We start from the raw sequence: 9684 nt of genomic DNA, 5'->3' as shown, positions 1-9684 counted from the left end.
GATGTCCGTCTTTAATACCAATATATGGCAATAGTTTCAGTGTCAGTTTTAGTTTCCACTGCTTTTATCCGCTTCTTTCATTTGTTTTCAAAGCCATTGCGATTCGCAAATTTCTGTTGTCCCAGGATGTGTGGACAACGTGCGGGGTACGGGCATGGCGGGTGGGCTTTAGCCAGTTGCGCGTAAAGGGATATAAGCGGATTTGCGTATTTCCTTTTTTTCTGCGGATGGTGATCGCATTCTATTTGTTTGTGCTTTTTTCTTTTCATATTCTATTTTCTGTGGGCATGTTCCATTTCACACATTTGAACGCGAGACTGCTTTGAGCGCTTTTTTGTCCGATTATGCTTGTTTGTTATGTTCTATTTGCTTTGCGTCCAGCGTTTACTAAGCTTGTTATGGTTTTGAAATTTATTTTTTTATTGTTGCTCTTTTTTGAAGAAATGTTAGTTATACTCAACCTTTAAGTTGGGAAACATTATATATATACATATATCAGTATTCATATCTCGAATCTTTACCTTAAATTACTAATGTAAATCGATAATTTAGGTTTTGCTTTTCTAAACTCAAATAGTTACCATAAAGACATGGTTGTGTGGGAAGATTTAAAAAAATACAAGAAACTAAAATATAAGGACTATTTTGTGAGGATAAAATTTTATATTACTAACTATATCTTATACTATATCCGACCTTTCCATCCTAATGATTTTTTTAGTCAAAAATTATGAAATAGCTGTTATTTTCCATCCTTGTTAAACTATTAAAGTTTCTTAACAAGATTTTCAACACTCCTCAGCAATTTCAACCAACCAACTTTTGGTTATATACGAATGCAATAATCGTCCTCGAACTCTTTATAGCTTGGAATTTATCAAGGAATTAAATCCTCTTATTTTTATAAATTTATTTGAAAAAACCAAAACTTGATACTCCGAAAATGCTAATACTCACGATGCGATGTCGTAATGACTGAAATATGGTACATATCGAGGAAGTCTCGTGAGTACGCCACAATACATAGTGACAAAAAGGTACTCGTCAGTTGTAAATAAAACGCAAATTATCTAATTATTCCTCGATATTTTATTTTCGCCTTCAAAGTAATCCCACCAGATGAATACACTTATGCCAATGATTTTTCCAGTCCTCGAAACATTTTTCATAAGCACTTTTTGGGATGGCCTTCAGCTCCTTCAGCGAATTTTGTTTTATCTCTTCGATCGACTGAAAACGGGTTCCACGGAGCGGCAATTTCAGTTTGGGGAACAAGAAAAAATCACACGGAGCCAAATCTGGTGAATACGGTGATTGATCGATGGTATTCATTGTGTTTTTGACTTTAAATTTGGTCACAATCGTGGCTCTATACCATGGTGCATTATCATCTGTAAAATCAATGAATGGTTCTTCCACAATGGCGATGGTTTTCCACGGATGTTCTCAATCAAACGCCTCAATATAGCCAAATAGAACTCCTTATGTCCGTCTGTGCTCCAGAACAAATTCATGATACACCAAACCACGAATATCGAAAAAACCATGGGCATCACCTTGATCGAGCAAGAATGCGCGCAAAATATATACCAGAATCGTTCAAGCATATTCGGAAGAGATATCGAGCTCTCTTGCCATCTCTCTCACACTTGCCAGACGATTTCCAAGCCTAATACTATCTTTCATTTATTAATAGTTTAATCAGTTGAAAAGGTCGAAGGTTGTCGAGGAGAACGAGGCATGTCTTCAACGATCTCTAGATCGTCTTTGAAGATTTTGGACCACTCGTAGGCTTGTGTTTTTGCTAAAACCGAACTCAAAGATTTTCAAAGATCAGGTTGACTTTGTACCATATATATTATTCAATATGTGAGTTATCTTAACAAAACTCAGAGAGCATCTATTTGGATGCCAAAAGTAGGTAAAATCGGGCCAATACTATCATAATATAAAAATTTCAAACTTTTTCTTAGCGTTATAGCACATATCGTTTAGGACAATATGTAAGGTATCTTATAATGTGTAAAATATATGTATAGGAACTCTCCCCAACTCTCTCACTAAGTACTATATAATGATTGGAAAATATTCAACCAGATTTTAAGGGATTATTTACAGTTAGAAGGCCGAAAAAAGCGAATTTTGCACATTTTTGTCTGAGAAAACTTTTTTTTTGAGGTTTATAGTAGTAAGGAAAAATAAACAAAAAAAATTTGTGACAAAAAGGCAGTTTCTCAAAAAAAATCGATTTTTGACCAAAATTTCAGCCTTAAATTGTTTAAACAAAAACTATTTATCAATGAGAAAAAATCTTGGATGAATTACTAAAAAAAAAATATTTACGAAGCTTTCGAGCAATTTTGGTCACTGACTGTGAAAACATCATATTAAGAAAAATGTGGAGCTCTCTGAAATGCCTTTTCATACTTGCGTGTAACTCGAAAATATTCATCGGAACGATATGACATTTTCCGTATGTATTCTTAAATATATATATATTGAAAAATCAATATTGGGAAAATTCTAACTGTATATAACCGCTTAAAGTAAACATATCGATCATTGTGGAATCGATTTATGTATACATTGGTCTTAAAAACAAACCTTTAAAATAATGATTGCGGATTCTCTGGTTGGTATTTTCCTACCCCCTACATTCAGTATAAACTTATGGTTTGAAGGAAGTTTTATCGCATATTTCTTATTTTAGTAAAATAGGTTGATCCTAATATAAATATTTTCGACATAAAGAAAAATAACTTATAATAAGTATACAGTCCTTCTAAATCGACTCCAATTGCCACAACTGCCTAAAACAGAAAAGTAAATCCCCAATCGGGTATTAATATGTATAAAACATAAGCATTAATTCATCTATGGTACAATAAGCTAATAAGTGTAGTTACTAAGAATCCTCTACATTGCAACCTGTCTTACTCAACCAACAAGCTGAATTTCTTTAACTGCTTACCGCGCTTCTAATTAATTAACAAAAATTTGTAAGCCCAAAATTTAACAAATTTGTACTTCGCTCTTTATTGACAATGGCTGTTCGTCTAACTAGACTTGGACGGCTAAGTCAATAGGTTGTTCGTGTCTTTTGGCAGTTCAACAAGATCTACATTTAAACCGTAATGGTCAATGCCGTAAGACTTTAGGCATCTTTCTTTTAATATTGCTTGTCGGCGTTCTTGTGCAGCTTTTGTACAACATTATTGCCAACCAAAGAGCGCCTTGTTATAATAATAACAATAACAATAAAAATTCAGTGCAGAAAAGAAGAATCAAATGTTGTATTTAGTATGTAGACTTAGCAGAGCAACGTACTTTTCTTCGCCAGTTTATTCTTGGGTATCAATGCCATTATCAGCCGGAAAATGGCTAAAGGCAACAGACAGCATTGAAGCAACTACAAATACAAAGTCATGTCACATATGTACTATGTGGGTCGTATTTGGTTTAGGGTGGTACTAAATAATAATTTATTTAATGTCACTCCTTCACTGGCAACCGAATTTTTAGGACCCGTTTGCAGATGTTCAAGGCATCAATGTGCGGCTTGCCTTATGGCGACTTTAAAGAGTTTGTGACACCCAGCGAGTAATGTCTGACATTCTAAAATTTTATATAAATGTCAGCAGGAAGGATCAGCGTGAGTAGCTGAGTCGACTTAGCCGTGTGTGTTTATCCTTCGGTCTGTATGTTCATAGACGAATAACCCCTTTCGATATATCGATCTGAAATTTCGCATACGACCGTTTTCTTCCTAAGAGACTACCCATTTGTCGGAACCGTCAATAACGCACCTCGATAGCATATAGCTGCCACATAAACTGATCGATCCAAGTCAAGCCCCTGTATGAAGAACTATTTTACTTGCGAAGATATCTTCATGAAATTTGGTATGAATTATTTCAGAAGGCAGGGCTAGAATTTTCGAACATATTGTTCAGATCGGTTCACTATAGTATATAGCTGTCATACAAGCTGACTGATGTCGGTCGAGTTCTTGTATGAAAAATATTTTTATTTGGCATGATATCTTCATGAAATTTGCTAAGAATGACTGTCAAAGGACAACAAAGCGTTTTCTGTTAAATGCAGATCGTTGGTCAGTAACGTTATCAGATTTATTATATTATTACAGGTACAAGAAATGCACATGTGTAAGGTATTACGGCTTCAGAGAAGTTTATGTTGCTTTTTCTCGGAGAGATTTCTCTTTCATCGTTGAAGAAGTCAAAATTTTGGAAATCCGATAAAAAATTGTATTCCAAATTAAGGACTAACCTAATATACATCCTTCTATACATACATATATAAAAATATTTATCTACATGCATGCTTGCGAACCATACAATGCGCTTAGGCTCACACTTACACCACTAATTCTCTGCCAATTAGGGATTTAACGGAGATTTTCATCAATTGTTTAGCTTTCGCTTTGGCCAAATAGGGACAACAAAGGAATGGAACCGAAAAAAGCTTGGAAAAAGTGGAGACAGGGTTATTTCAACAAAGCAAGTAAGAAGATAAGCAACTTGTAATATAGTCCAACAATGCAGTGTCTGTGCGGAAAGTCGGTTAAGTGACAAAAAATGGCACCCCAGTGAGTTGTGCGATGGAATTGACTGCATTTCATATGAACAAATAATCATACGATGTCTGCATGCCAATGGAAATACAATCAGACACACAAATCTCATGCTATCCTGTAGTATATTATGCTTTTAAAAATCGAAATATTTATCATTTTGTGTGCTGTATGCCACACGAGTTTTCCTTTAACCGATCGTTTATATTTTTCTGAGTTTTTGTGAAATCAATGCTTATTAATTTCCAAAAAGCACAGTTATTCTGTTAATTTTTCCAAATGACAATTCACTTCGAAGGCATAACACAGTAGCCGCTAGAGCTATAACTCCAAAAGACACAGTGGACAACTACCTTCAAGGTCTACAAGTCAATCTATGTACCATATTAAGTAGAAGCCGCATGACTCCTCGCAGACAACCAAGTGAGCAAACGGTCTCACACTGTTTACTTTTCATTCACCGGCTATGGCTGCCTGTCGTTCAAAAGCAATTTCAAACCCGGCTTCTGCTTGTCTTTGTTGTGAAAATACAAAATGTTGGTAGACTTTCGGGTAGGACGTCACAGCGCCCACAAATGCAGACATGTTTTCTTTAAAATCACTGCTTTCTAAAGCACTCAGCTCTGCGACGTACTCACATTTGCAGCCAGTTGGCATCCCGTTAATCGACAGCAGCAGGATACTACGTACAATAACCTGAATTACTTGCATGAGCTCAAAGGTCCGTGCAACAATTGCCACAGATTTGCTGTTGCCACACGCTTTTGTTAAACAATTTGTGTTTTGCAGTTGTTGTTGTTGTTGTTGTTCAACCTATTGTTTCCATCGTTGTATTAATGGTACATATTTAGTAATTGTCGTTGGCATTGTTTGCATTACTTCCCGCTTACGCTGATATTTTATTAGCTGATTTGTTGTTTTGCAAATTGAAATGAATTGAAAGCTTGAAATTACTATTTCTAATTGAATTAGCACGTAGTCCATGGTCACTGTGTTTATGTAAAATGAAATCAGCTTCGGAGAATGGCAAAAATGATTTTTTTTCTTGTGAAATATAAGCGAAAAAGAGAAAACGGGAAGTTTTATTAGAACGATTAAATAATCTTCGACCAAAACCTAAAAATACTATAAATCGGATTACAAAATAAATGATTTCATGGCTTGGCTCATTAGATTCCTTGGTCACTAGGCGAATTTTGTTGTACATACCGGGTGTCTGGTCGATTTCATTTACATTTTTTCAAATGTATAAATATTTCCAGTGAAGTGTCATATATATTTCTCCAAAGCCAAAAGATGCAGCACAGAGCCTCAATACTCAAATCATAATTCAATTTATTTAAAGCTAGAAATTTGATTTGTCTCCAAAAATGACCAGATTTTTTGGGTACTGTCTCAACTCGTCGCGTCCATGTATTGACTGGTCTTCCTCTTCTTCGATTCCCTTGAGAATTCTTCTCTAATACTTTTCTTGTAATGTCATTTTGGCGTTTACACAATGTTAATTCAATATGAACCCGCCTTTATGAAAAACAACTTACCTTGAAATATTTTTACTACATCGGCACAAAGCGCCTTTTTTCAAAATTTTTTTCTCATATAAAAAATTAAATATTTTATTAGAATTTTTTATTGTTTCAAACATTTTCTATTAACAAAAAAATTCCAAAATTTTTGGAAAAAAATATTTTAAATTCGGCCATTGCGACGCCATTTCCGGTGAACACATGGCCGTCACATGGGCCGGTAAAATAATTATATATACATTGCTTCAAATTTAATTACTTTAAATAATTTCCGAAATTTCCATTGAAAATATTTATGTGTAGTAAGGGTTTGTGTTATTATGTATTTCCACGAAATCAGGATAAGACATTGAATCTAGCAGTATTTTAGCACGGGCATATCAGCCCCATTCGGTCGAAATTCATGTTTTAGTTGCTTGAGATTGTCACTTTGCAAGGAAAATGCATATATTTTGCCTGAAAGAGTTCCCCACAGATCCTCTATCGGATTCAAACCTGGACTTAAAGCATCACTCCAGCAATACCATTTTCGAAAAATTAAATAACGGCTTTGTCTTCTTCGAAACATGGGCACCATCCCATGTCTTGCTGGAAAATCCATTCATCGCCATATAATCACCAGCAATATCAAAGATTTCACTTCCTAATAAATTAATGCAGATTTCTGCATTAACTTGTCTGACCTAAAGCATATTTTGAACTTGCATTTTGATAAAAATGCTGCCCATACCACCATGCACGCATTTATGACGTGCTCCCCATTGGCTTCTCAAATCCCTCCAATATTTATAAGAACCATTTAATCCGCACAAATTAAATTTTGTTTCGTCACAGATTCGAATTCTTCCCAAAATTTTTATTTTTCATAAAATAAATTTAAGACGTTGTTTTAGTCAGAGCAATTTTCATATTTAAGGCAATCATATTTTCTTATTATTTGATGCACACGTTGTTTAGTCACATTTGGACCTAGTTCCACTTTTATTTGCCTCCAACTCCTTTGACTATTGGTGGCCAGCTGCTGAATACGCATTTGCTCCTGCATTTGACCACTACGCTATTATCTGGATTTTTTGAAATTTTATTTTAAGTAATTTTATGGTTTACTGTGCTGTTAAGGTTTTTAAGGAAAAAAAATACTTTTTGGCGAATTTATTTCTTAGATATGGATTAAGTAATTTTGTTCGGACCTTTTGTATCTTATTGACTATACTTTTGGCAATCCCTTAATGAAGGACTCCTTATTTTTCAGCTCTAGCGTTTAAGAAGTCAACGACAGAGCAGAAAAATAAGCAGTTTTGTGTTCGCATGGCCACAGTATTTCCTAAGATTGAACAAAAAGTTAGAACACATCAAACATACCAAGTTGAGATTGCAGGTGGTTATTTGTTTAGATAAAGTATGGCTAAGCTTGTTCTATAGGAAAACTTCAGATGGGAGTTTTTCATAGTGATAAGTGTTTTAAAGATATTCTTGAAACTCTCTGTCCAATTGTGGAATTCATTTGTCTTCGAACCGCCCTTAGTCTGTTCGCTTCTGCTTTCATGCCAAACAAAAAAATACATAAAGAAGCATCAACAAAGTTATTATATTAGCATTTAATTATTTTTTTTTACTGTCAGTGGTTTAAATGACAAATCAAAATAAAAACTTCTTTTTCTTCTTGTACTTTCAAAGCTCCGACTTGAAATCAAATATTACAGTTTTTAGAAAACAAAAATAAGCGGTTACTTAACCGTTTTCAGACGCGGAAAAAGCATTTTAAAACCAATACAATTTCGCATGCGTCAGCTGACGTGTTAGCGCAGGGTTGTACGATTCACTACTCGCCAACGCTTGGCGAATGGAAAACAGCTACTATCTTTTCTGAGATATACAATTATGGAGTAGGGAATTACTTAAAAGAATATATGGATATCATTAGGAGATTGTATTGTAAAAAGTTCTAAGAAAGCCTTACGGTACAGTTTGGGCAAAGATTTCAGAAAGTTTATCTGCTATTGAAATTCAAATTGTCTCTGCCTAGTTCCTTAGAACGCTGATCAAGCCAATCTTAAAGTATGAAAGTTCTATCGACTATCATACTGGATGAAAAATTAAACCCACACCAGATAATTATGTCAGCAGACCTTCGTTCAATCAATAGTACCTCAGAGAAAAGTTACGGACATATCGTAATCAATTTTAAACACTGCAAAGCTTCGACAGGCATATCTAGAGCTTCTTTAAGCTCTTACTTAAATACTAAAGAAGCAAGTCAAAAGTCATCACGTCAATAATGCGTAAGCTAAATGCTAAAAGTAGCACAAGAAACCGACAACAAAGTTGTCAATACAAGAACTTGATATTGCTGGCAATAAATTTGCGCAACTAAACGCCTAGTGGTATGCAATAACAAGCTAAAGTATGCTGCAAAGTAAAAAATCACGCACAAGCACTTAGCGAGCAATCAATTTCGAAAGCACACGCAATGCCGCATTTAACAGCGAAAACCATTCGAAATAACCGCCGATGAATTTGGAGATCAAAACAAATTTGACGAAAGCTCAACACACCCAAATCAAACAAACAGTTGTAATAACAATATATTATATAAAGAAATAAAAACAAAAATGTACGCGAACTATTTTATTTGAAACGTTTTTTGTTTATGTGTGTGTGTGGTGACGTCAGAAAGTAAATAAGCTGTTAAAATGAAATTTAAATTGAAACAGTGAAATTGTGGCACGCAGGGGATCACCCACAAAATAACAGTAAATATAAACATAACCTGACACGCGTTTTGTTTTAATTTTTATTATACCCAGAACAGAGCGTGTATTAAATTTGTCACGAAGTTTGCAATGCCCAGTAGGCAACGGGGGAGACCATATACATAAATTAAACGTGTAAATATATTTTTTGTCTTTGGAGATATGGATCTGTAACTTTGCACATGTGCTTTTCGTGCAAAGAAACTGCTCATCTGTCGGAATTGCTAATATGAGAGCACTATGGCATATAGCTGTCGTACAAACTGAGCGATCGGAATGAAGTTGTTGTATAGAAAACTTTTTCATTTGTAAATATATCTTCACGAAATTTTACGAGGATTATTCCACGAGGCAACGCTTTAGTCTCCGAACAAATTGTTCAGATCGGTCGACTATAACATATAGCTGCCATACAAACTGGTCGATCAAACTCAAGTCCCTGTATGGAAAACTCTTTTATTTGAAAAGATATATTCACCAAATTTGCCACGAATAATTTTTGAAAAGGAGACTACAAACTTCCTTCAAATGGTTCAGATCGGTCGACTATAACATATAGCTGCCATACAAACTGATTGGTCAAAACCAAGTCCCTGTATGGAAAACTTTTTAATTTGAGAAGATATCTTCACAAAATTCGGCATAAGTTATTCTTCAAAACAGCGCTATAATATCCGAACAAATTGGTCAGATCGGTCGCCTATAACATATAGCTCTCATATAAACTGAACGATCAAAATCAAGTTCTTGTATAGAAAACTCTTTTATTTGAGAAGATATCTTCATAAAATTTGGCACGAATGATTTGCCA

Source organism: Bactrocera neohumeralis, chromosome 5 (assembly GCF_024586455.1).
Source record: "Bactrocera neohumeralis isolate Rockhampton chromosome 5, APGP_CSIRO_Bneo_wtdbg2-racon-allhic-juicebox.fasta_v2, whole genome shotgun sequence".
Classification (NCBI taxonomy): Eukaryota; Metazoa; Arthropoda; class Insecta; order Diptera; family Tephritidae; genus Bactrocera; species Bactrocera neohumeralis.
Note: the sequence above shows the minus strand (reverse complement) of the source record.